We start from the raw sequence: 27,919 nt of genomic DNA, 5'->3' as shown, positions 1-27,919 counted from the left end.
TATGTAAAGGTGCAAATTTCCAACGATGAATGTCATTATATTGTATACCTAAAATGTACCAATGATTAGAATGAAAAATTGATAATGTAAAATAGGAAGAAAAGGTCCAAAGGGGCAGGAGTAATGGGAGGGGCAGGGGAAAGGAAAGAAGGGAAAGGAAAAATGATGAGAAATGGAAAAAATGGAAATAAAGTCTTTGTAAATAGGGAAGGGTGGAGGGCGTGAAGGGAGGGCTAGGAATGGGGAAATAATAAGAACCAAGATGCATTATATAAAGGTACAATTCCCAATGAGAAATGTAATTGTGTTGTATACCTACAATGTACCAATAAAAGAATTTAATACAAAAAAAATACTCATAGCACTACTATTTGACAGAAATACAATGCATGCCACCAATATAAGTAATATACATAATTTTGAATTCTCTAGTAGCCACATTTTTTGAAAAGGGAAAAATAAACAGGTGAAATTAATGTTAGTAATCAATTTTGTTTAACCCAGTACATCTAAAATAGTAATTCCACATGCAATCAATATACTATTGACATAGTTTATCTTTTTCTCATCCTGAGTCTAGAATCTGGTCTGCATTTTACATTTATAGTCTATCTTTATTCAGACAAGCCACATTTCAAGTGTTTAATAGCCACCTGCAGTCAACACCTATGGCATTGAACAACAATGATTGAAAACAACCAGTGGGGATGAAAGGTATGGAAGCAGGGACTTAAAAATAAAAGAAATGAGGGCCGGGGATTTAGCTCAGTGCCACTGCACCTGCCTTGCAAGCACAAGGTCCTGAGTTCAATCCCCAGTATGGAAAAAAAAAAAAAGAAAAAAGCAAATGAGAATGTCCATTGCTCAAACATTTCCAGAAAGGAATTCTTTAGTAAAATTTGAAATATGTATGTATATAACTTTTATGTAGAAATCCGAGAGATCTAAGCTGCATCAGCATATAAAAATGTCCCTACAAAGATATTTATTAAATCATTGCTCAAAAAAGTAAAAAAAAAAACCCACAAAACATAAAAACAAAACAACCTAGACTATCTCAGTTATGGTTCTGGCCAGATGGAACTGTATGTATTGACCATGTCCATGGCATATTGCTGAAGGGGAAAAGCCAGGTGAAGAGCTTTATTCTATAAATTTTTGTTTAAAAACCAATTAACATATAGTCACAAATGGAATTAGTCATGCATACTAAACTATTAATAATGGTCACTCTGTAATGTTGGATGTCACAAATAATATTGTTGGCTTTCTATTTATATACATTTTGTGTTTTGCTTTGTTGCTTAGAAAGAAAACTGATGTTTACTTGTACATGCTGCATAAAAATTTTTATATATACGCATATATTGTATATATATAGATATATAGACATGTACATGTATCAAGAATAAATTGCTAGTCAATACCTGAGGAGCCACCCTAGTGTTTACACCATTGCAAAAGCATCAGCCACCACATCAAAGACCTCTTTCCCAATAATAGCCTTATATGGGACTCACCCTGCTTTTACCAGGTATTTTTTTTCTAATTAGAAGGAACATCTCAAAGTATGATCTATGAAGCATTACTTTTTAATACACACACTAAATTACTGTGCCAATAGAAACCCATGTCTACTTTGCCATTCTGAAAACATTCATTTTTCCAAGTTCATACTCCCTTAACTCTACCTACTGTAGTATCCAGGTAATAAAGAGTTGTTAAAAAGCTTACATTTGCAGGGGAAACAATTTATGGGAAAAAAGTGATCATGTTAGATATTAAACAGAAATCAAGTGGTTCACTGCATGGATTTCAAAAAGAAAAGTCCTAGAAGGTTGATGTTGAATGTTTCGGGCTTTACCATCTCTTCCACATTTGGCATTGGTCGGTATGATCTGTTAGGCAATGTCCGAAGCTTGGCTTGTTGCTAGCAGGCTGTGTTTGGGGCCGTTTCCTCTGTTTTAGCAGTATGAAACTGCTGTTTTGGGTCATGGCCCTCAATGTTCCCAAGAGTGCCTGACTGGCATTACCAAGAGTGTTCCCAAGAATTCACCCCTTCTAGGCCTTAACCTCATCACACTGACTCACATGTTTAGGCTTACTTGATTGTGAGCAGCCAGCCAGTGAATAGGACTCAGCACAAAAGTTGTGCTCAATTAATGTGTTGAATGGAAATAAAATGTTTTCATCCAAGCCATCAATAAAAATGTTCAACCAAGCAGGGATGAGTACTAAACCCTGTGGTGTGTCACAAAAATACTTCCCTTCTGTTTTATGACTATCCTTTTAATCAACTGCCTTTGAGGAAAATTGCTCAGTTAGATAATGGATTATATTTTAAAGTTTTAAAGTGTAAAATTGCAGAGTATTATCATTGTCGAACTATTGACTTGTACCTCCCTCTAGCCCAGCCTTTTCCAAACTGAAGGGTCACAACTTGTTAACGGGTTATGAAATCAATTTTGTGAGTTGTCAGCAGCCTTAAAAAAATGAACAGAAAATGAATTAATTGTAAGTACCATTTCAGGAAACTTGTTTCAGATAGTTGTCTAGTTGTGTATATTCTGAGTCAATGCACAATGCATTCCTTACTATTGTTGAGATCTAAAACACTTAAATGTCACTATCTAGCCCGCACTTTTCACAGTTTTGATGTCTTTCTAAAATTAAGATAAAATGGGCTAGCTTCATGCATGTCCAGTTCATCAGTGCAGCTACCTGAGCCTGTGCATTTGGAAGAGCTCATGTTGGTTTGTTGGTCAGTGGTCCTACTGCAGAGTTCTTATAAGTCAACCTTTGAGTGCTCACATAGGCCAAGGAAGCTCTATTGAAAAGGCAGTGAGCATACACACAATTGAAATCCTGCAGCAGCAGTGCCAGGCACAGCAAGCTTCTGGGCTCACTAGTTGGCCTGGTGGAGAGCAGCCACCAGGAAGCCCAGGGCACCACAAGTCATGAGGAGTCAGGTGGGACATGACCTGGGCCCTGATTCAATTGGAAACAGCAGCATCAGAAGTGTCTGCCTGTGGTTTGAGCTCCAAGCAAAAAGAGGTTCTCTACTGGGATCGGGGCTGAGACCTGCAGTGTGAGGCCACATTACCCTGCTGTTCCCAGAGCTGACCCTGCAGAGCCTGCACAAATACCTGCTCTTTTACCTGAGCCTGGAAGAAGATCTGCTGTTGTACAGGTACTGAGTTTTGATAGTAAATTATTGGGAAACAAAAGTGAACCCTGGAATATCAAAATAAAACATATCAGGGAGTTATTATAATTCTTCAATGTTTAGAATCTCTAGTTTCAAAAATTGTCATAACATTGCAAATATGCACAGAATTATGTACTGTAGAAACAGGAATTAATAGAAATATTGTTGTGTTGAATGGAAAAACAAAACAAATGAAGATTTAAATGAACAAATTATTAATGAGGAAAACAATTTTTAAAATTAAGAATTTCCTTGTAATTGAAGATATGGCAATAGAATGCTAAGTATGTGTGTTGGTTCATACAAAAATATGAAATCATTTGTGATTTTGTGTACAACTTGCACAAGTTGACAGAAACTGTTAGAGAAAATATTAAAAGGCCATTGTATAAATTAATAGATGTGATTAAATTCAGACACACAAAATTGAGTGAAGCATTAAATCATTTTAGAAGAATTATTTCATAAAATCACCAGTTCTATATGTGTTAAAAATTTATATTTGAAATTTGAAATTATCAGAAATTTATCCTAATGTAATCTAAGTCTACAAAATATTCTCAACTTCAGTAACTGGTGCACCAGCACTTTCTTCTCAAAATTAAACTTTATCAAAAATTATTTTTAATCTTAAAACCTCTACAACAACTACAGTATCATGAAAAAGGAGATGAAAGAGGACATCAGAAAATGCAAAGATGTCCCCTGTTCCTGGATAAACTAAACCAGTAGTGTCAAAATACCCATCCCTCCAAAACTGATATACAGATTTAATGCAATCGCAATTCAAATACCAACAGCATTCCTCACAGAAGTAGAGAAAATAATACTAAAATTCATACAGGACCAGAAGAGACCCAGAACAGCAAAAGCAATCCTGGGCAACAAGAGCAAAGCAGGAGGTATCACAATTACAGATTTCCAGTTATACTACAAAGCTACAATGATAAAAACAATATGATACTGGCACAAAAACACACATGTAGATCAAGGGAACAGAATACAGAATGCAGAAACAACCCCAGGCACATAAGGCTCTCTGATCTTTAACAAAGGGGCCAAAACTGTACACTGGAGGAAAGATAGGCCCTTTAATAAATGGTGCTGAGAAAACTGAGATATCCACATGCTGAAGATTGGGTCTAGACCCTTATCTGTCAGCATGTACTAAACTAAAATCAAAGCGGATCAAAAATTTAAATGTTAAGACAGAAACAATCTGCTGGAAGATAAAATGGGTAAAATTCATGAAGACATAGGCGTAGGCAAAAATTTTCTGAACAGAACCCCAACTGTACAAAAAGTAACACTTAGAATCAACAAATAGGATCATATAAAATTAAAAATCTTCTGCACAGCAAAAGAGATAACCAACAATATGAGGAGACAACGTACAGGATGGGAAAAATTTTTTGCCAGCTATTCCTTGGACAGAGAACGAATATCTAGAATATGTAAAGAACTCAAAAACATTAGACTCTCACCAAAATAAAAGACCCAGCCAAAAAAAGGGCAACTGAAATGAATAGGAGTACAAATGGCTAATAAATTCATGAAAAAATACTCAACAATTCTGGCCATTAGGAAAAAGCAAATTAAATCAACACTGAAATTCCACCTTATTTCAGAGAGAATGACTATCATCAGGATATCAAATAATAACAAATGCTAGTAAAGCTGCAGGGAAAAAGGAAGTCTTCTACATTGTTGGTGGGAACGTAAACTAGTATAGCTACTATGGAAATAAGGATAGAGATTCCTCAAAAAACTAAAATTAGAAATTCTATTTGACTCAGTTAGCCCTTTTTAGGGATCTTCCTGAAAGAGTTAAAGACAGTGAGACATGCATACTCATCTTTACAGAAACACAATTTATAATAGCTAAGTCTTGGAAGTAGCTTATAAGCCCTTCAACAGATGAATGGATAAAGAAAAGGTGGCATTTATACACAATGGAATACTACTCTGCCATAAAGAAAAAATTGAGTCATTTTCAGGAAAAATGGATGCACCTTGAGGCCATAATGTTAAGTGAAATAAATCAGATACACAGGCTTAAGTATTGCCTGGTTTCTCTTATATGAGAAAACTAAAATATAAATAAAGAGGAAAACTAAATGTCAGGTAATAGAAAATAGGGAGATAGATCTTTTGCAAATGGGAAGGAGACCAAGAGATGGGGGAGGGGAAGGGAAGGAAATGGGAGGGGTTAAAAAATTGATATGCGTTATGTACATGTGTACATGTACCAACTCCTCATGAGGAATGTGATCATTATGTACTGAAACACATACTAATAAAAAATGACAACTGAAAATATTTTCAGTTTTGAATTTGTCAAGATAACATCATCTTCAATATGCTTAAAAATGGATTTTTTAAAAAGTGTAAATTTGTTGACTTAATATAAAAATTTGCAGGAAAGCAAAAAAATCTTGTGAGTAATCAGAGCATATCAATGTCTTGCATTTATTGATTATATGAAACTACAGTATCAATATAACTTTTTCAATTGGTTTGTTCTAATTATGTGTCACTATCACTCTTGTATTTTGTAAGTAATAAAAATTTTTTAAGGAAAATGCTTTCTATTTGAGTACTTTTAATAACACTTTTCCTGTTTTGTGAACATAAGTCCTACATTTTCATTCTGCTTTGAGCTCTGCAGATCATATAGCTGGATTTGGATGCAAAATTTCATTTAAGTCAACAAATATATATTGTGTTATTCATTTTATCAAGCAATATGAAGATTGATCATGATGAAAAAGATTAGAAATCCACCTTCAGGTGATTACATTCTAGAATTCTAAGTTAGACAATTGTAATATATGGTAGAATCTAAGTATCATATAAAGAACCATAAAAGTGTTATGGAAATATATATGGAGATTGAATTAATCTTTTATTTATGAACTCCTGGATTGTTGAGTAGCTTAAGGGGATAACTCAAATGTTTATAACTTAAATTCTGCCTTCATAAGAAGGGTTAGGCCTGGGTCTTAAATCTTAAGTTTACCATATTTCCAGACAATTTGCATTTGTATGGTTGGTTGGGTCAGAAAAGATAACACAGCCATCGAGCCCTTCTCTATACCAATTGAATGAAGATGAATTCCAGAATAAGTCCAGATCTGGCCCAGTCCATGCAGGCACACAGGAGCAGAGAATATGCTATCCTATACCCTTGTACTTAATGTCATCCTCTGGCTAGTTCAGCATCACATCTGCCCACCTGATTGTTTTTTGGCCATGAGTGGGGCAGACACTTGTGCTCATGGAACCAAGTTGCTGCTGCCTCAGCCACCAACACAGAAGAGCAAGCCTGCTCTAGACTCAGACCCTAACATTTCTCTGGGCACAATGAAGAGCACCACAGTCTACACTTCAGGCTTCGGGCTTCATGTTCTGGTTCTGCAGAAACAGGAGGTACCTTGAGAAGCATGTGACAGTCACGCATGCACAACCTAAGAAGTGCAGGTGAGCTGACTCCCTTTGGGACAAACCTCAACCAATAGAGCCAAGAAATGCCTCTCTCTTCCTTTCTTTGAATGGGTTATTCAAAGGTGAAGAAACTTTGTACAGTTTCTCAGAAGTCATCCTCCAAGACCCAAGCAAGAGCTTTTCTGGAAGCTATGGGCAGCTTGGAAATGTATTTCCACAACTTTGCTTTTCCTCCTTCCCTGATGCCCATTCTTTTCTTCATCATTGCTGATGAGGTGTCAGCATATATGTTTTGATTCTGGCTTAGTTTTCTAGGGAATGTGGTCTGAGTTATACAGTTATATTTCTGACACAGGCCCTTTAGAAGCAGCATAGAAACTGGTTGGAAGTCTGAAGTTAAGCCAGATTACCTGGCTTAAACTCTTCCATTTAGCACATTTGTGATGGATGTTGGGTGTGGCTCCATTGCTGGTTATTTTGTTTTGTTTTTTTGAGACAGGGTCTTGCTATATAGTCCAGGCTAGCCTTTAACTAGCTATGTAGTCCAGGCTGGCCTCAAACGTGTGATCCACATGCCTCAGCTTCCCAAGTGCTGGGATTATAGCTGTGCGCCACTGCATCTGGAAAAATCAGTCTCTTTTTATTGCCATTTGCAAAAGTGAATAGTAACAGTAGCTACCTAATAAGTATTTGGAGGGAGATTTCATTAATTAATGTTCATAAAGGACACAGAGTTAAGTGTTTAAAATGAAGAAGAAAAATAGACAAATTATTACTGAATTTCTTTGCTGAGGATATCTCCTCATCCACAAACTAACCTCATTGGCAGATTTAACCTTTTGACCAAATTGAGTTCTGGGAAGCAAAGACAGACATACATTTAGGGTAAAATTTGGAATGCAAGGAACTAAAGCTATGTACCACGTGCACTGTTGTGCTGGACAGCTGATTGTTAAGTACTCAAAAAATTTTAAAGACGGATGTTGAACTGTGGTGAACTTGAAAGTGGCTGTGGTGGGAGCATTTATACCCTGGAAATTGGCAAATGACACAAATGACAACTTTATGTAAAAAATAATTCCTGATATTCATAATTACTATAAAGAGTAACTAAGTAGTAAGTAATTAAGCTGTAAAGAACTATAAACATTAAAATAGTATTAATATTTACCTCCCAACTGCTTGACAAGGCCTTTAATCTCTGCACTGTATGCCTCCATCCAAATAGGGAGCCTCTGATGCTTCTGATGTCACTTGTTTCTTCTCTGAATGCTCACAGAGAAAAATAATGACAATTCCTAAGCTATGTGCCAGTTATAAATTACTATCCTTATTAATTACTGTGAAACTTAATTTTTAAAGACAAACTATTTTAGAATAGTTTTAATTTCATAACAAAATTAAATGGGAGGTATGAAGATTTTCTACATACTCTGTCCCCACAAGCCTCTTCCATTATAACAATTCTATATCTAGAATGGTACAACGTGATAGTCAATGAAATTACATTGACACATTGCTATCATAGAGTTGTTTTCATTATGATTCATTCTTGGTGTACTTTCTCTACCTTTTGACAAATGCATAATGATATGTATCCATCATTATTGTATCATGTAGAGTGCTTTCACTACCTTAAAAGTCCTCCATGTCCCCCCATTCATTCCTCCCTTCCCTCCCCCACCTGACAATCACTGACCCTTTTACTGTCTTCATAGTTTTGCCTTTTCCAGAATGGCATGGAGTTGGAATCATATAGTTTCTGGCCTTCTCCAATTGGCTTCTTTGACTTAGTAATACACAGTTTACATTTGTTCCATGGTTTTCCCATGGCTTGATAGCTCATTTCTTTTCAGCCCTGAAAATTATTTCACTGTTGGACCACAGCTTATTTATCCATTCACTTGTTGAAGGACATCTTGGTTTCTTCCAGATTTTTGCTATTGTGGATAAAGCTGCTACAAACATTCTTATGTAGGTTTTTGTATGGATGTAAGATACCAACAAACTCATTGTTGGGTCAAATGGTAAGGATATACAGTATTTAGTTTTTATTTTTACGTTTAGAAACTGCCAAACTGTCTTCTAAAGTTGTTGTGCCATTTATTTTTCATCTCGCCAGCAATGAAGTTCCTATTGTTCCCCATCCTTGACAGCATTTGGCATCTTCAAGTTATGAATTTTGCCCATTCTAACAGGTATGTAGTAGTTATAACTTTTATTTTTTGTCCTCATAATTCCTAATAGATATTTATATTTTAACACAGAGACCCATTTTTCCATAGAACACCTTACTGGTGTGAGTAGAAAATTGGTAGATATATCATGAAGAGTTCAATAATCCACAAGCTGATGTCTAGTAAATGATATAGATATATGCATATATTATCTCCAACATAAATCACCCACTCAGGTTTCTTAAACTAAATACTCTCTATTTCTTAATAAATAATAAAAAGGAGGGTAGGCTGAGAGCACAGGGACCATTTCTGGTCTGTGATCACATACAAGTACAGATGGGCTCCCAGATACCACTGTAATGTTAGATTCACTCCATGGCATAATGGCCACTATCATCACTTGGGTGCTGTGTTCTTCTGTTCCAGTATCTTTCAAGGAATATTTTATTTAAAATGTTTCTATCATATATGAATTAGCTGTGCATATGGGAAACTTAAGTGGATGAAGCTTCCATATATTCTATGGCTTTGAATCAAGGAATCAGTTACCAATAGAAGCTATATTCCACCCCCATCCTCCCCCGGAATAAAAGAAAAACCTATCTTCAAATCTAAAGATGTGAAACTCAGAGCTGAATGTATGTATTTGCACAAAGATTTACTCTTCCTTACTGGGCTTTTATCTTTGGGTTTTTGGATAACTTCTTGTCTCAAAGTAATCTCCCTCTCTAGTGTCTTTCTCAAACAAAACAGCATTTTTTTGTTGTTGTCACATTGTGCCCTTCGAATATTGTCATCACATTTTTTGGCTGGAATTGGGAAACATTGTTCTTCATTATCCATTTCCCATCAGAACAAAGAAAACACGCAGTTCTCTTGATAAAGTAGAAGATCATTAAATGTGTTCTAAGAAAGTGCCTCTTTCAAAATCATGTTTACCGGTATAAATCAGATTATTTAATTTGATCCTATTTAAAATCCTCCAATTTTTAGAAAAATTATCAAAAGAATTCCAGCTTCTTACTAAGTCTATAAGGGTCTATGTAGACTCAGGAAATCTGACTTCTGCCCATTTCTCTGTCTTACTTCTTCCCCCTTTCTCTTTTTTCTTCACCAGCAGTCATACTGTCTTTGTAATTTCTTAAAGACACAAGCTTGTCTTTGCTGCAGGGCCTTGCATTTGCTGTCTCCATGTCTGAAAAGAGTGACCAAGTTGCCTCCTTTTTATTTAGATTTCAGTTCAAATAAGTCCTCCTTACTAGTGAGATCGCCCATGGCACCCAAGTAAGTGGTGCCCACTTCTCCCGATACTAGTTACTCTATCACAACCCACTGCTGTTTAAAAATGCCATTTGTCATTAGTGCTTCTTGCACATTTACACAATTTTTTAAAGCTATTTCTCTTTGGTTTCCATAGATGGAAACTATAATCCATAAAATAGAAATCATGGATGTTTTCTATTATAGCAGGAACTTGGTCTCTCTTGTTCACATTCCCAGATCCTAGAACACATATAAGAGGATCAGAGAAAGCTTCAGATGAATCATGTGAATAGCAACAACAAAGAAAGAGCTCTAGAAAGGGACCCAGTCAGTTCTACCACTGACCCAGTCCAAGGTTTGCTATGCAGATAATATTTCAAGAGTTCCATTGCTATTACTTTATGCCATCATTTTATTTGGCTTTGGATCCAACTCTGGCACCTTAAAATATTGAAAACTCTATGAAGACTTCACTGATCACATCAACATGTTCTTTATGATGTAGGCCTTCTGCTGCAATTTATGTTACTCCTAGTTCTACTTTAAGATTTTAATATATATATTATATAATATATTATATTTATAATACATAATATAACATATATTATAATATATATAATATATATTAATATACATGTATATGTATTCTTAGTCACTGTATTTGTGTTTGCTATAAGATACCTTTGTCATATGACTTATTAACTCTTCCAAAAGGAAGTAAAATATATTACTCACCCCTATAAATCTGGTCTGGTTTTGTGACTTGCTTTGTCCAACACAATACAGCAGAAATGATAGTGTGCCAGTTCAGAATCTAAGCCTCAACCCCTTGTATGCTCTTCTTTCTTTCGGCCCCTTGAAACCACTATGTGATTAGGCCTGATTGGATTGTTTGGAAAATGAAGGACCTCTATGGGTCATTTGATTTTATTGTCCCAGGCAATAGCCAGCTGTCCCCTCCAGAAAGCAGAGACACCTGGATGATCTGTCACTACTAGAGATTCATACAGGAGTCCAGCTAACACTAGAAGAACCACTGAGTTGAACCCAACCTAAATTAGCTAAATAAATGGCTGTTTTCTTAAACAGCTAAAAAAATACCTACCTGATACACCTTGGCATGATCTGGGGTGTCCTCCAAAAGGCTCATATATTTGGAAGGTAATGGGATCATGGGAGGGATGTCTGGTTGGAGGTAGAACAATAGTGGCATGGTCCTGGAAGAGCATATCTTCTTCTCTGGCTCATCCCTTCATTCTCACTCTCTGGCTTCCACGACATGAAATGCTTTTCTCTGCTAGGCCCATACTCTACTTCCTAGCTGCCATGATATGAGCAGTTTTCCTCTGCACCAGGCCTTCTACCATGCCATCTCTGCCTTGAAGCCAGCAAACTATGGACTTAAAGTTCTGAAAATGTGAGCCAAAATAAACCTTTCCTTCTTTAAGTTGTGGGTGTTGAGTATTGTCCCAATGATGAGAAAATGATTAAAATAGATTTTGGGGGCCGGAGATTTAGCTCAGTAATTCTGCCACCTGCCTTGAAAGCACAAGGTCCCAAGTTTGATTCAAGTTCAAACAAAAAAACAGATTTTGATACCAAGAGTATAGTCATTACCATGACTATATATGACTATGTGGTTCAGTAACTTTTGGAACTGGTTCATGGGAGAAGTTTGGAAAGGTTTGGAGATGTCAGCTAGAGAAGCCCTATAACTCCATAAGTGGAACTTGATGGGAGATTCTGGTCAGAGTACAGAAGGCCAGAATGCTAAAAGAAATGTAGATGGTAAAGGCCAGGGTCAGGAGGTTTCAGTTTGGAATAAAGACTCCATTGTCAGTTGGACAAGTCATCTGTATTATGCTCAGGCAGAAATTTTGCCCATGTCTTGAGACTTTGCAGTAGACTGATATTAAGGGCAGTGGACTAATTAATCTAACAGGAAATTTCAAGGCAGCTTCAAATTCAAGCTGTGGCATAAGTACTTTTTGCTGCTGTTAACCAGGTTTACAATGAGAATCAGAAGCAACAAGCCCATTTAAAATTTTCCTTTCCCATTTGCCAGAAAGGAAATGCTTGCAAAGCTGAAGTAAAGGAGAATGTGGTTGTTAAAGAAATTAATGTTAAAAGAAGCCAAGTACTTTGCATCAGAACAATAGGAAAGATGTCTTATGGGGATTTCAGGAATCAGGAAAACCCCACCATGCACAGGCTCAGAGATGTAAAGCTGTAAAGCTTTGTTTTGAGAAGAGAACCTCTAGGCTTCTTGCTCCAGAAGGGCTGCCTAGGAAACTGGTTTCCTGAGTTCAACCATCTGGGCATTTAGAGGCCACTGCAGCCATGATCTAAGTGGGTCTGGCTACTGCTCAAACTGGTGGTAGACCTTGACATTATCTATGTAGTACTGGGTTTATAGGCTTGCAGAATGAAGAGTTATGGGGTCATAGAGCTTCCACCCTGATTATAAAAGAAGGTTGGAAAGGCTAGACAGTGTGCCAGTGAGAGGGCAGTGCATGAAGCTGTGAGAGTGAAGCCAAAAATGCAGTGGAGACTCCAGGAAGTTGGAGAATACAGTAATATGGAACATCTGAGGAAACCCACAGGCAGTGAGCAAAGCTACCCCAAGAGAATGGCCATGAGGATTACAATTGGCAATACTATAGGTGTGGGGTGGGGCTGCCTAAACTCTTTGGAGCTCATATCTTGTCACAACCTGCCCCAGGTGGTAGACAAGGAGCTATAGAATTTAATGTTTTCCCTGCTGGGTTTACATCTTGCTTTGGTACCATTGGTTTCTGTCCCTCTATTTCTCCCTTTTGGAATAGGAATGCTTACCCTGTGCCATTGTCCATCAGCAGTGTTTAACTTATTTTTTTCAGCTAAGAGTCTGCCTTGCATCTCAGAGGAGACCTTGGACTTGGACTTTTCAGCAATCCTGAAATTGTTAAAACTTTGGCTATTCTTAGACTAAATGCATTTTGCATAAAGAGACATGAGTCTTTTGGGAAGTAGGGCAAATGGTGTATGTAGATCGGGGCTTTCCCTCAAAAGTCTCATTAATGAGCTCAGTGGTGGAGTGAGCTGTTAGGAGGTGGGACCTGGTTAGAGGTGGAAAAATGGGGATGTGACCCGGAAGGGTGTATTTCCTCCCTTGTCTCCTCCCCTTCCTCTCTACTTCCTAGTTACCAGGCAATGACCAACTTTCCTCTGTGCTGGGCCCTTCCGTCATGCCATTTCTGCCATGGAGCTAGCCGAACATGGACTGAAACTTCTCAAACTGTGAGCCAAAATAAACCTCTCTTTCTTTAAGTTGTAGGTGTTGGGTATTGTGTCCCAGTGGTGGAAAAGTGACTAAGATACACATAAATTCATAACTATGCAGGTGTTAATATCATAGTAAGTGATTTACTTACATCTTCTTAACTTGAGTTTGATACCATCTTCATTTTATAGCTGACATTTCCAGAGGTTTGATAACTTGCCTTTTCTCATCCTTTACAATGAAGAAGAATAATACAGTGGATTATCACTATAGGAAATATTAGAATTCTTTAACCATGAGATTTAAATTTTTATTATTATACACAAACACCTACCCATTTGGCCTTCAATTAAACCAATTAAATAATATGAAGCTTGAAAAAGCCTTTTACAAATTATTCTTTGTATTTCTGCTTAAAAGGCAACCTTAGAACATTGAAAGGAAGAAACAAAGTCAAATTTACACAAAAAAGCCAATGAATAAGGGGAAGGTTTGCTCATATCCCAAGCCTGAGGATGTCATGTCCCTTCTGAAGTATCCATCCTGTCCTTGCTTGCCTTAATATTTCTGAAGGCCACTCGAGATAACTCCTAGATAGGCTTCAGGAATACAAACTACTTGCTTACAGATTTGTGGGTTTATGCATCTTGAGAATGCCTTTTAAGATACATGAATGAACATTCTGTTTTCTTCACTACAGAACTCAGGAAGGACCACATCGTGAGCCCAATTCTATTTACTCTACTTGACTTTGTCAACTAAGCATCTCTCTCCAGTAGACTGACACAAATTAGCCTCCCCAGTATAACAACTTCCTGAGAGATTAGCAGAGGAATCAGTGTCCTTTAATGTTGGCTCTAAAATCCATAACCTGGAAGAGTAAAGATCTCCTCCAGTAAGTGAGATAGCTTAGGCATTCCAATGGTGAGCTGGAGGTCATGTTATGTCAGGATGTAAATCAGGTAAGAGAGAAGAGAAATCTTCTCAATACTCATATCCTTGCTCAGAGGAGAATGCAAATTCATAAAGTCAGTAATTTTTAAAATTTCTACTTGCTCTCCACAAAAAACAAGAGACATTCCATTTTTATCTCATCTTGCCTCTAGTTTTGTTTTGCTTTTTGTTGTTGCTATTGAGTATTTTATATACTTTGTCAATGTCTGTGTGTCAAGGACTGTGTGTATGTGTACCTAACTGTATACATATAGAGACAATGGGCTTTGGGGACAGTATAGACAGAGATGGATGTAGCCAAAGCATGAGAGGAAAATCAACCTGTAAAAGTCAAGGAAAATGAAATGTAAATATAAAAATAAATATATATATTATGTATTGTGTGTGCATATGTATGTATAGTTTCTTTGGTCATTTTTAATAACTCCACCTACCTCCTCCTTAAAACTGTACCATATACTTGACTACAAAGCTGGGCACCCATTTGCATGTTTGATAGCAATACAATGAGGGTGCCTACTGCCATGAATAAGGTCTTTTTGAGCTAAGTACACCTAGACTGTCATTGGCTGAGGGTATTCAATTTTTCTACTACTTTCTTCTATTTAAATTGTGACTTTTTTCTGCTCAGAATGCTATGTATGATGTACTTCGATATTCTGTAATGCTAATGGGAGAAAAGGCAAATGCAAAACTCAGACAAGGAAATTTGAGTAGCAGTAATTAATTACAAGGTAATTATTAAAATTCCAGAATTGCTTATAATTCATCTTTGTGAAAACCTAAAGTTAAAACTCGTAACAGAAATCCTGCAGCTCAGAGATCACATACATGTTTGCTAACACCTTCCAGGTTTATCGTTTTGCTGGAGACTGTCTTGGACTTTGCTAATAAATTTCCTAAGCATTGTTAGAAAAATCATTTGTGGGAGGGTTAGAAATATAGTGCGTAAAACTCACTCATAATGGTACTAGGCAAAGATTAGACTGGTAAAGACCTCTGATCATTGAAGATAAAAAGATTTCTTTGCTGAGAAGTGCTCATTATGTTTAGTTTTCAGCCTTAGACAATGTTATATAAATTTTTAAGTATAATTTTAAAAATAATATTTGTTCAACTTAACGTATCTGCAAACCAACAATCATAGACTACGGGCTTACTTTCTCACTGCTGGGACAAAACACCTGACACCTGAAAGTTAAGAAGGAATGGTATCTTTTGGCTCAGAGTTTGTAGAGGTTTAAGTCCGTAGTTGGCTGGTTCCAAGGCAGGGAAGCATGGCAGAGAGGAAACAGTTCATGACATGGCTGGTGAGAAGCAGAGGGATTAAGAGAGGAGGAGGGAGATATATCTATATCTGTCTCTCTCTATATATTTTTCTATATCTATATCTCCAGGCCATGCCCACAGTGACCCATCTCTTCCCACCAGGCTTTCCCTTCCAACATCACACCCAGCTATAAAACCATCAGTTGACTAATCCAGTGAGTAGTACCACACACCCATGATCCAGTCACCTCCCAAAAAGTTATGAGTATATGAAGCTTTGGAGGACATCTAGATATAAACCATAATGACTACTTTTTAAGTTTACCTGTTTCTGATGAAGCCAGAGGCTGTTCCTGGTGGTTTTAGTACCTCTGGGCAAAATAAATAAGTTGATTAATTAAGATTAAATTAAAAATGTATCCTCTTACACAAGAAAACAAAGTTATATAAAAATATTTTTGTGTCCTTTTCAAAAAGTTAGCCTAAAAATTCAAAAGATTAGTTTGATTCCTGTTGGATGGAAACCATCATTTATGGGATACATTTGCCCAAGAGGGCAGCCCACATTCTTTATTAAGTGTCATATTTCATCTGGTGCTTCACTCAATTTCTGCAGATGGATTTCCTGCCTGTACCTGAACACTGCCCGCCCCACCTTTCCCATAGCTTGCTGTAACTATGGTGTCAAAATCTACATAGTCTACTTCTGTGTAAGATGATATGCAGACTTGGTAACCCATAGGGCATTGCTTCCTAGCACAAGGTTGAAATAATTGTGGCAACTGGGACTCCAGAGATTTCAGGGATTTCACCATCTGAGTTCCTGGCTGATCTGTTCAAGGTCACAGACCAATTTAATGCCTCAGAGGATTACTGCAATCTTGGAGAAACATTCCAGAACAAGTCGTTACTATTTACAGAAATGGCTTAAAATATTCCCAATATATTCTTTACTCTGTCTACTTGGCTTAAAATATAATTGTATTACGTACATATTGACATATATAAATTTGTGTGCTTTATTACATATATGGATACACACATATGCATTTATATGGATATATATGCACTTTTGGTGCAAACTTTTGCTTTGCATTTTTTAAGGCATATATTCTTCATTCTACCAGGAGTCTCTCAAAATCTATTTCTAGAATAGATTTTTATGGCAGAGGCTGCTAGTTTGTCCTTTACTATTTTCACCTTCCTTTCTAGTAATACAACATTCAGTAGAGTCATGGCAGCCCTAAATAAAGGCCATGTTACTATTACCCAGCTTCCCCTGTGACTGAGTGTGATCATATGGCTAAGTTCTGATCAATTCACAAGCAAGTAGTATTTTAAAGCAACTTCTGGGACCCTTACATGGGAGGTGGCTGACACGTGGTCTTTGCCTTTTCTTTTCATCACTGCACCTCTACTGCAGCCTGGAAGTAGATGCCACCTTATATCATGAAGATGAGGTCACACCACACAGGTAACAGCATGGTCAACTGTTTTCTAAGGATTTCCAAGATCTGAGCCAACTTACCATCTCTGCATTGGATTCTTTCACTGGGTTACAAGACAGGAATCTATTCTTTATTTTTAAAGCTATTTTTTAGGTTCCTTTAATTTTAGATTTCTCTGTTCCTTGCACACAAACCTCAAATGTCATTAGTACGTTGCAAATTGCTAAGTTCTCATCTTACAGCACTGACATAGATCATCACAAAAGATATACAGACATTCAAAAAAAAAAAGAGGCATTACATCTACCCAAGAACAAAAGAATTTATAGCACATGCATAGCCAGGCTAGATCTATCATTTAGAGAGAGAACTGGGAATGGAAATATGTTACAAATCTGCATAAGACAGAGTAAGGAGAGGTCACATGTCAAGTTGAATATCTTGGTGGCCAAAAATCAGGTAACATGGGCCTATGGCCTCTTGGGAATGAGCTTGGAAGCTGAGATGAAAGAAAAGATGGGAGAGACTGAGGCAGCACATGCCAGGCTCTCAGCAAGCCAGCTAGCTTCCCATGGAGCTGGCTCAGCCCCCCTTGCTCCATCCTAACTTCTAACCTTCTGCACAGTCCCACATGGAGGAAAGTCCTGGGCAACTGCAGTTTTCCTTTAATGCCTGTATTTCAAAAATAACCCCCAGCTGCTCCAGTAGTGCAAAGTCATGGGGATGAGCCTGACTGACTCCACATTCAAGTTCTGAGAAGGAAATGCAGCCCACTCAAGCAAGCATCTGATGCCTGATGATTCCTCTTCTTTCTCTCAAAGTGGCAGCTGCAGCAAGAAAGGAGACCAAGATCATAGTTGGTAAGTGCTCAGGAATTGCAGCAGAGGAGGTAGCCATTCCTGGGCACTTAGGCTCCAGGAGGGAGGCTGTAAAGTGACAGGGTCACCGAGCTAAAAGAGTCATGGAAAGCCCCCATCTATGGAGAATTTGGGCCGAAGCTGGAACCGGCTCCTGTCTCTCCCAGCATCAACAGCAGGAAGGGACAGCTGGTGTAACCTGGGCATGAGCACAAGAAACAAAGCTGAAATGAAAGAAACAGTAAGTAGGAGCTCAGAAATATCAAATAAATGTAGAAAAGCCACATATTCCTAAGAGAGAACAGGGAGAGTACAGAAGAGACTAAGCAATGACCCAGATAAACCAAGCAAAGCACAGGTGCTTAAGGGTTTGAACTATTTCAATGTGTAGGGCTTTCATTTGTAGCAGCTGATTCAAGTCCCGTATTCATCACCTTTTTAAAGAGCTTCGACACATTCCTCTCCAGAGGGATACATGTGCTCCAGAGCCTATTTTATTTATTTTATGACTGTGGATAAACAGTACTGGGGATTGAACTCAGGGCTTCAGGCATGCTAGGCAAGTGCTCTACCATTAAGCTACACCTACCTCCAGCTTTTTAAATTTTGAGACAGGGTCTCATTAAACTGCCAGGCTGGACTCATTCTAATCATCCTGCCTCAGCCTCCCAAGTAGCTGGAATTGCAGGTGTTCACCACTACATCAAGCCCGGGGCTCCTTTTTAATATGGGAGATTCCCCCATTTCAGTTCTGTTGACACTTATGCTAGCCCCTAGGTACCCACCCATTCTCAGTAATGTGTGCACTGCTTCTGTGGAAGTGACCAGAAGTCCTCTGGCAGGCAAAGGACTCATCAAATACAAGTTGAAAGAGATCCTGGGCCACTCAGCAAGGTGCTGGCAGAGTGCCTGATGTGGGGTGCCTGTGTCAGTTTGATAAACCCTCCAAAGCACCTTGCTATCACCGAAGAGTGAGGCTGCTGTAGGTGTGGTGTGGAGGAATCATGCTGATGATGCAAAATGCTGTTAACCTTGACTCATTCAGGTTTTAGATTAATGGATTTGAATATCTAGAGACTTTTCTTCTCTCCTCCTCCTCCTCTTTGGTCAGCTCATAGCTTTTAAGCAGCAGGATATCTGAAAAATTCACTACATTGTCCCCAACAAAGGTAGGTATTAAAGGAATCCTTCATACAATGCTGTACATATCAGAGCACTTCCTATGCTTGGAGTAATCTCTGCTCAATCCCTACCCAAACTAAATTCTCTCAAATTTTCTGAGAGTAAAGCAACAAATAGTATATTTACTATATATAGTATCATAAGACATAACAGCTTTCTGCAAGGCTGATAAGTCTGAGAAGTGTGCTTCCAAACCATTATGCGTGTGTGTGCACACACACAAAGTAATTGTTCAAAGACAGCTATAATGCAGTCAAGGTATAGATCATTATTTTTCCAAATGAGCAGATGAGGATGCCTGCATTGTTTAGATGAGGGAGGAACCCACAGTTTAGTGTGCAGAGGCCCTAGATTTCAGGAACCAAATAGGACTAGTGTTATGAGTTGAATTGAGTTCTCACCAGATTTGTAGGGTGGAGTCCTAACTTTCAGTACCTAAAACAAAGACATTATTTGGAGTAGAGTTATTATAGATGTGATCAAATTAAAATGAGGTCATTAGGGTAGCTCCTACTCTGATATGACTGTAGTCCTTATAGAAAGGGGCAATTTGGTGACAGACACACAAGGTAGGAAGATAATGTAAAGAGATAAAGAGAAGGGGCCAGGGATTTAGCTCAGTGGTTCCACCACCTTCTCCGCAAGTGCAAGGTCCCAAGTTCGATTCCTGGTACCAAAAAAAAAAAAAAGAGAGAGAGATAGAGAAAAGATGGTCATCTACAGGCCAAGGAGAGAGACTTTAGACAGATCTTTCCCTTACCATTTTCAAAAGAAACCATCTCTTGCTGCACCTTGATTTCAGACATACAGCCTGCAGAACTGTGAGACCAACTGCTGTTAAATCACCCCATCTGTACTGTTGTGTTACAGCAGCCCAAGGAAAGCAAAGCAGGTAGGTCAAGGGTAAGACCTGAGTGAGCACAGGAAGAGAAGATAAGCCTCACATGTCAGTGAAACAGCATGACAAAACACACCAGTCATATGCCAAGCATATTCTGAGAAGCATCCATATACCTGAAGCAAAGTGATTATCATGGTGGTTAGGGTAGAATGTAAACTTGCTTGACTTTGGGATCCATTCAGGGGACTGGTGAAGCACACATCTGGGTAGTCTGGGTGGGTCATAGAAGCATGGATTTGGGATTTCTGTCTGGTCCCTGCTCCTTCCCCTTTGTCACTGTTCCCTGGCTCTGTTTCCTGGCCCTCAAGAACTAAGCAGCTTTGCTCCACTATACCCTTCCACAGTGACTTTTCTGCTTTGGAGCCAGCCAACCGTGGACTGGATTCCCTGAAACTGGGAGCTAAATTAAACCTCTCCTCCTCTAAGTTGGGGTGTTGCGTTTTGTGTCTCAGTGACAGGAAAGCTGACTAAGATAGTCATGTAGGAAAAGAGAGAGTGTATCTTGTTAGATCAGGAGTTCTTGGTGTGCATGGACTAGGCTTGTCCCAGAACTGAATGTAGAGGGGAACTTTTGTGGCATTTTTATCAGGAACCTGTTAGGACCTCTGTTCTAATGAGGTAGTATATTAGGAAGATGCTGAGGAAGATCGATTGGACAAAGGAGACTGAAAGAAAATTGCTCAGTTTTAAGATGGGTTCCCAAAGTTGCTGACAAGTCAAGCACCAGGTGTGATAGGCTGACAATGGACCCTAAGGCTATCCAAGGCCTACCCTGTAACCTGTGAATGTTTGAGGGACAAAAGAGACTTTGTTGATGTTCTTTGAGATCTTGAGTTGGAGACATTAACCTGTGCTATCTAGGTGAACCCTAAATACACCAAAAGTATCCTACAGGGTAAGTAGAGGGAGATTTGAGTTACAGAAGAGGAAGAAGGCAATGTGACCAGGGAATCAGGGAGACAAAAGGTTATGATATGATGTGACCACAAAGGAAGGAATGAGACAGTTTCTAAAATATGGAAAAGGTAAGCAGATGGATTCGCCATGAGAGCTGTGTATTAGCTTGTGTCCTTTTAAAATACAAAGTTGGTAATTTATTATGGGTGCCAAAAGATGAATCTACCTGGGGGAAACTTACAAACAGCTAATGCCCTGGCCCACTCCAGAGTGACTGAACCTGTTCCGAGGTCAGGGCCACATCTGTAACATCTCTCAGGTGTGCTATGGCAGGAGGAGGCTACAGGGGCTTGTCTAACAAGAACAGCACAACAGAAAAGAAAAAAACAAGGCAAAAGACATCATAAGAACATTGGGGTGGGACAACTACTGGGCTTCTTCATGTAGGGAAGGAAGGAGTTAAAATGACTCACTCAGACCCTAAATGTGGAGAGCACCCTTCCCTTCGGACATGAGGGAAGGGGTGACAGGCCTGGTTGTGAGTGTCTGCCTGGGACTGTCCTGAAGGCAGCTGTAGATGTGAGACCAGCATTAGGGAGAGAGAAGCAGGGCTCCTGTGGGAATCTCAGCAGAGATGAAATCGAGACTGTGACCATGAGTGAAATTTCTGAGAGTTCTGAAATGGAGATGTAAGAGAGAGGAAGAATAGAATCACACTGTCCCCTACAATTGTAAAGGGTGAGGAGAGTAAGGAGGCAGAGGGAATAATTGGTGACGGAGGAGGGAAGTTCAGAATTACAGCATGGGAGTACAGTACACTATGGTGGCCATGGAGGCAGCCATGTCTTCCTGTGCTACAGAGAAGGGAAAGGGAAGGGTGACTCAGATGTGGTGACAGAGGCTATCAGTGACCTTTGAGGATGGGTTTCAGTGGCCTCGGAGAGGTGGGGGCAGACATCAGATTACTGAAGACAGTCGGCAGCAGTAAAGCTACCCTTTGATGCTCCAACGATAAACACAAGGTAAGAGAGGAAGAGGCAGCCCAGAAAACTAGATGCAGATAGCTTAGCAGAATGAGCTTTGGTGTCAAACTGGACCCATCCCAGGCTTCTCTCCTGCCTGTTTGACTTTGAACAAGTTGTATAACCTTGCTTAGACTCAGTTACCTACTTATAATACCTGGACCAAAGAGTTGTGAGGATTCAATGAAATAGAATAGGCACATTGTCTGTTTTACTGCCAGTGCATAGCAAGTTCCCAAAATTGATTCAGGGATGGAGTACAGACAGATGCACAGGTATGGAAGAGTTCTGGAAACTTTTGTGTAAAATGGGTTGTCAGGTAAAACACAGGTCTCAGTTACTTTTCAACTTCAAAATTGAGGTAAATTTTAGTAGAAGTACATTTCAAGTATTGCATGGGCCAAATTTGTACTTAAAAATTATAATCTGGAGCTGGGCATGGCACATGCCTGTAATCTCAGCACTCACGTGGTTGAGGCAGGAGAATCACCGCAGGTTTGAGGCCGGCCTGGGCTACAAAGGGAGTTCATGGCCAGCCTGAACTAAATAGTAAGACCTTGTTTCAAAAAACCAAAAAAAATTATAATCTGTTAATTGCATTAGTTATCTATTGCTTCTGTAGCAAATTATCACAAATTTAGCAGATTAAAAAAAAGTTAACTTACAGTTATGTAGTTTTGAAGTCTGCCATGAATTTCACCAGGCTTAAATCAAGGTGTCAGCTGGGCTACATTCCTTTCTGGAGGCCATAAGAGATAGTTTGCTTTTTTTTCTTTTTCAGTGTCTCAGGCCACCCACATTTCTTGGTTCATGGCCTTTTCCTCCATCTTAAAAGCCAGCAGTGCTGCCTCTCTCCAACCCTTCTTCCTTAGTCACCTCTCTCTTTGATTGCACTTGGCAAAAGGTCTCTCTTAAGGGCTCATTTATTAGATTGGCCCCACCTGGTACAATTAAGTGACTTCCTCATCTGGAAGGCCATACACTTACTCACACCTGAAAGTCCTCTTTGTCAAGTAAAGCAAGATCTCCACAGGTTTCAGGGATTAGGACCCAAGAACCTTTCGTGGGATGCTATTCTGCTTACAATATTACTTACCTGAAATTCAAATTTAACTAGGTGACCTTACCTATAAAACTTTGAGTAATTGGAATAAAAAATGTGAGTTTTCCGTGCCTAGTTTCAACTGTACCTTTCATCACAGTACTTCTTGACATTCTGTGATTCCTCCATATGCATTGCTCTCCATACTGTTATGTGTTTACGTTCCAGATTCTATGAAGGAGATAGATGTTTATGAAAGGGTGTGTGTGTGTGTGTGTGTGCGCGCGCGTGTGTGTGCAAAGAGAAATTCTACTTTATCTTGACTTTCATTATAATAAATATTAGGAAGAAAAAATAGAAGCCATTTTAGGTGCTTTAGGCAGGAAAATAATTTAATACAAAGAATTGGATGCATTCAAAACTCCTAGCAGAGCCATAACAAGTAAGGGAAAAGCAGATCAGTGACTGCCACACTGGAGTGCAAAAAAGAAATAAAATATTTTGTTTACATTTATGCTTATTAAAAATAAAAGGGACATTAAATTTTACTAGTACTTAACAGGCTGACAATGGTACCTGCTTCTCCATTTTGGTGTCTTTTTGCTTTCTTGGGTTTTCCTCATTAACTCCATACCCAAATACCTTCTATCTTTGACTCCGAGACCCAGGTGCCTCCCACTTTTGATCCTCTTCCTGTTACCTGGATATATGAAACATGTCATAGAGCTTGGTTTTGTTTTATGTTTAGTAGGTGCCTAGGAAAGACAGCATTTGAGGGCTTAGGGCTCTGTCGTTGGGTACAGCAGATTTGTTCTGTTCACATGTTGGCAGCTGCACATTTACATCCCTGTACTTGTATACATGGATGCAGGCCCTTGGCACACTCATTCCTGTAAAAATGTCATTTGGGAATTGGACACTGCTTAGAATTATTTGTGTTCTCCTCAAAAGTAGAAGTCTGGGGACACTTTAAACATATAGGAGGCAGATGTGTCTCTTATCATCTTTGAGCCGCTAGATTCTTATCACACATCTGGCAAATACTAGGAACATCATACATATTATATTAAAGGTTGTCCTTTTACATTTAACTTCCCAAGAACCTATTGCCATTTTTCGTTTTCAAGCTGAAATATACAATGTGCTTTGCAAGTACTTATTTAAAAATTCTGAGACATTCACTAGGTAATTTTTGTAACAGAAAAGTACAACTCAAACAGAAAATAGTGGCTGGAAGGTGAAGCAGGAAAAAATAGACTGGACACCACATTTACAAGTGTTCTATCCTTTTCAGTATGAGCACAAATTAATTGCCTCCTACGCTTTCAAAAATTATGTGTGGGAGTGTAGAAAACAGGAGGGGCCATTTGAGGTAGCAGAGAGGCAGAAGGATTTTAAATGATCTGTTGTGATCTGCCATGTGTCTCTTGGCTGGTTCATCCCCACACAGGCCTCCGTAGAGAAGGTGGAGAAGGAGTCCAGCAGCCAATGTAATCGCACAAGCAGCTGCTGCATGCACGGCGTACAGCTGGGCCTGCCTGTGGGGTCTGATAGCTTAGGCAGAATCGAGGAGGATGCTGATAATGGCCCAGGAGCCCTGAGGAGCTGTGGGCTCCCCAGGGCCTCCCTTCCAGCCCTTCTCATGCCAGATGTGATGCCATCTCTCAGGTCTCCATTGAAGGCCTGGGAGGGCTTCTCCTCTCCATCTTGTCAAAACACAGTTTCTATCTGGCTTCCCCCAGATTCAAAGGGAGACTGACCTGTCTGACTACACGACAACCCTATGGACCTTTCTCAGCCAGAATTTTGAAATCAGCACTAGAAGCAGCATGTCCAGCCAGGGCTGAGAGGCACAAACTATGCAGGGGTGGAGGGCTGGGAGGGAAGCTGGGCTCTCCCTGGATATCATATGTCCATTTGTTCTTTTCACTTCAAGCTGCTGTTCTTTTGCTTTGTTTGGTTTTTTGATACTGGGGATTGAATTCAGCGCCTTCACACCAAGCTACATTCCCAGCCTTTTTTAACTTTTTTTTGGTACTAGGAATTGAACTCAGGACCTTGCACTTGCCAGGCAGGTGCGACACAGCTGAGCTACATCCCTGGCCCTTTTTTGAAACAGACTTTTGCTGAGTTACCAAGTTGCCCAGGCTGGGCTTGAATTTTCCATCTCCTGCCTCAGCCACTCAGAGTGCTGGGATTATAGGTATGTGCTACAGGCTTCTGTTCTTACTGTCTTTACCAAGACAGGTTGCCCCGCCAAAGGCAAAATCCAGAGCTGCACTGGGATCTCCACTTCTGCTCCCTCACACAAAGGAATCCTGGGCTGCAACAAGGTGAGGCCTTTCCTCCTACTGAGCAACACCCAGCTACTTTATGGGCTCCCCTGGGCTGGCAGGCAGGGTGGGGTGCCTTCTTGGAGCAGCGGCTTCCAGGGGCTCAGCCACATGGCACAAGATAGATACCTCTCATGAGACTTGATGGGAAAAATCAGCACACTACTAAATAGCTTCAAGTCTGTTATCAGCAGTTTGCAGTGGAGACATTTGAGATTTCTGAATTTCAGTAGGCCAGGCCCTCCTTCCAAGCCTGTATCCTACCTCTCGGGGCGGGGCGGGGGGGGGGCTGGTGGTGGTGGTGAAAAGGCTACATACAAGCTCTTTCTTAACCTTCATGGTTCCCACTTCCTGTGACCCTATGACCTCCTAATGACCCGGGTGGGGACTGGCAGAGGCCTGGAAAATCCAGCAGAATGAAAAAGATCCACATCTATTGTCCTCCACTTTGGAAGCTATTTCCTCAAACAGAATGTACATATGCTAAATAAGAAGCCCCATAGTGAAGAAGTGACTCTGGAGGATCTTCTCTGTCTTCTCCCTGCCCCCTGACACCCAGAAAGCATCTCTGTTCCCCTTTTTAAAGGAATACACTGACTGTTCCCACATTGGCCAACTTGTCTTTCTCTCATTTCGCTACCAACTAGCACTCTCTTTGATTGAATTGCAAGAGTGGGGCATGGTACAGTAACTCTCTGCAGGGAAGTTCAAGAGTAAACATGAAAACACCACCAGGCTTTAAAACAATGAAGGAGAGCCATAAAAGAACACCATGCCTTCTCTTACAGCCCTGTACAGGTAAGGTAGGTAGTTTCATGCCTATTTTACAGATAGAGATACTGACACAGTGAGATAATTGAGTTTCCCAAACTTCCAAAGCTACTTAAAGGCACAATGGAGACTGGAAAACAAATCTTCTGGTTCTAAGTGCCCTGTCCATATTGCTGCTGAAAATACAGATCATCTTCCCAGAGGAAAGGACTATCTAGATCTTCTCTACTCACTGGCTTCTGGATTGAGGCTGGAAGAGTAGAGGAAAGAGGCAAGTTCACCTTAGAGTTAAAACTTTTTCAAAATATTTTGACTCTTGCCCCCCTGTGGTTAAAAGTGGCTTCCACTACTTTAAGGGTGTGCCCAGAAAACTGTCATCACAAAACCAATAGCTCTTTTGGCCACATGTAACCACTCAAGGGTGTATTAGCAGAGGTGATCATCCAAGCCAAGGGTCAACTGTCCACTGCCAGAGATTACAAAGGCACGGTGTCCTTTTGGGGGATTTCTCTCTAGTGAAGAGGCCAGTTCTTTGCTGTGACCACACTTGTCAGGAGACGGTGATATACTGAAACACTTACTACTAAGAGGATTATTTAACTTTTTCTTTTTGGTACTGGGGATGGAACTCATGACCCTGACCTTGCACTTGTGAGGCAGGCGTGGTGCCACTGAGCTAAATCCCCAGCCCAGGACTATTTAACATTTAATGTGAAACAGAGAGAAACTAAGACACTTGAGCTAATTGGAATACAAGCTTTGAAAATATTTAGATGTTCTCATTTATTCAGATTCAAAACTTTAAGAGTAGGCATAGGTTCTGTTCTAATTCTGCACAATTCACTGGTAGTTTTATGGGGAGAGACCCATTTTGATTTGTCTCAGAATTCAGTTAACAATGATGCTAGTCAATTTTATTTGGAGTTCATGTCAAGATTCTTCTTCCTTGTTTTGTTTTGTTGAGGGCCTGGGAAAGTCCATGAATATTCAGGGTTTGAAGCAGATCTTTAAAACAAAGACCACATAAACTGCAGGAATGCTACAATTTTCTGAAAAAGACTCAACAATAGGTTTCTGATGCTCATTTCTTAAACATAATAAACTGAAAGAGTGTTTTCCAGTCCACACTGGATTGAAAAGTTGCAGAACCTTTTTATAAGTTTTCTGAATCATCTACTTTACAATGCTTTATTTTTTAATAGCCAAAGCATTCCATTTCTCCTCTGAAAACTTCTGAACTGATGTGAACTTGCAGCTAACATGGCAGCAGCAGTCTCTGATTCTGGATTGAGGAAGGACTGGTAGAGAGGTCTCCAGGGGGATTCCAAGCCTACCTGGGTGAAGCTGGGCCTATAACATGGAGACACAGGCTACAAAGGAGATGCACAAGTGGGAAATTCTGTGCCAGGAGTGTCCCTGCCCTTTACCAAATGATTGTTTTAGTGGTTATCAGGTTATACCACTTTGCCAAAGGCATCAAGATGGTTTTGAGTCATTTTAGTGATACTAGTCATTTTAAGTGTCTTTTCTCCACTCATTAAGAATTTTAATTTAATATTTCCAAATCATGAAAGAGTTCAACGAAATACTTTAGCTAATAGGCACTTCTCTTTGGGTATTACCTTGTAAACACAAACACACACACACATGACTCCCACAATGGAAACCTTCCTTTTCTTTTTAATCTTCATTCCAGTAGATCTGGTTGTCTGGATATTATGAACTGAATCGCTTCATTTTTGTTTAAAATCATTCAATGTCACCACCAGAAGTCTATTTATTAGAGGCCTTTTAAGGTGGCAGGTTTTAACACAGATGGACTTCAAAAGATTTTCTGTCTTTGTCTTGGTTTCCTCATCTAAAAAAGATGAGCACAGTAACAGAGC

General features: G+C 39.4%; 1 long non-coding RNA gene across 2 annotated transcripts in view; it reads right to left on the bottom strand.

Moving 5' to 3' along the window:
• Nucleotides 1-22,815, bottom strand: part of LOC110345478 (uncharacterized) — a 53,324-nt gene extending 30,509 nt beyond the window's left edge. The window contains exons 1-4 of one of the 2 annotated variants that reach the window (XR_002388850.2): nucleotides 22,553-22,815; nucleotides 15,906-15,951; nucleotides 13,509-13,588; nucleotides 7,824-7,924 (exon numbers count right to left, since the gene is read on the bottom strand). This is a non-coding gene — a long non-coding RNA (uncharacterized LOC110345478). The remainder of the gene's footprint in view (nucleotides 1-7,823; nucleotides 7,925-13,508; nucleotides 13,589-15,905; nucleotides 15,952-22,552) is intronic. The other variant, XR_015442345.1, reaches the window with a different exon arrangement.
• Nucleotides 22,816-27,919: the final 5,104 nt, after the last annotated feature.

Source organism: Heterocephalus glaber, unplaced genomic scaffold (genome assembly GCF_053883595.1).
Source record: "Heterocephalus glaber isolate CG9 unplaced genomic scaffold, H.glaber_assembly_v1.0 deba00001543, whole genome shotgun sequence".
NCBI classification, from domain to species: Eukaryota; Metazoa; Chordata; class Mammalia; order Rodentia; family Bathyergidae; genus Heterocephalus; species Heterocephalus glaber.
This window is presented reverse-complemented; position numbering and strand designations above follow the sequence as displayed.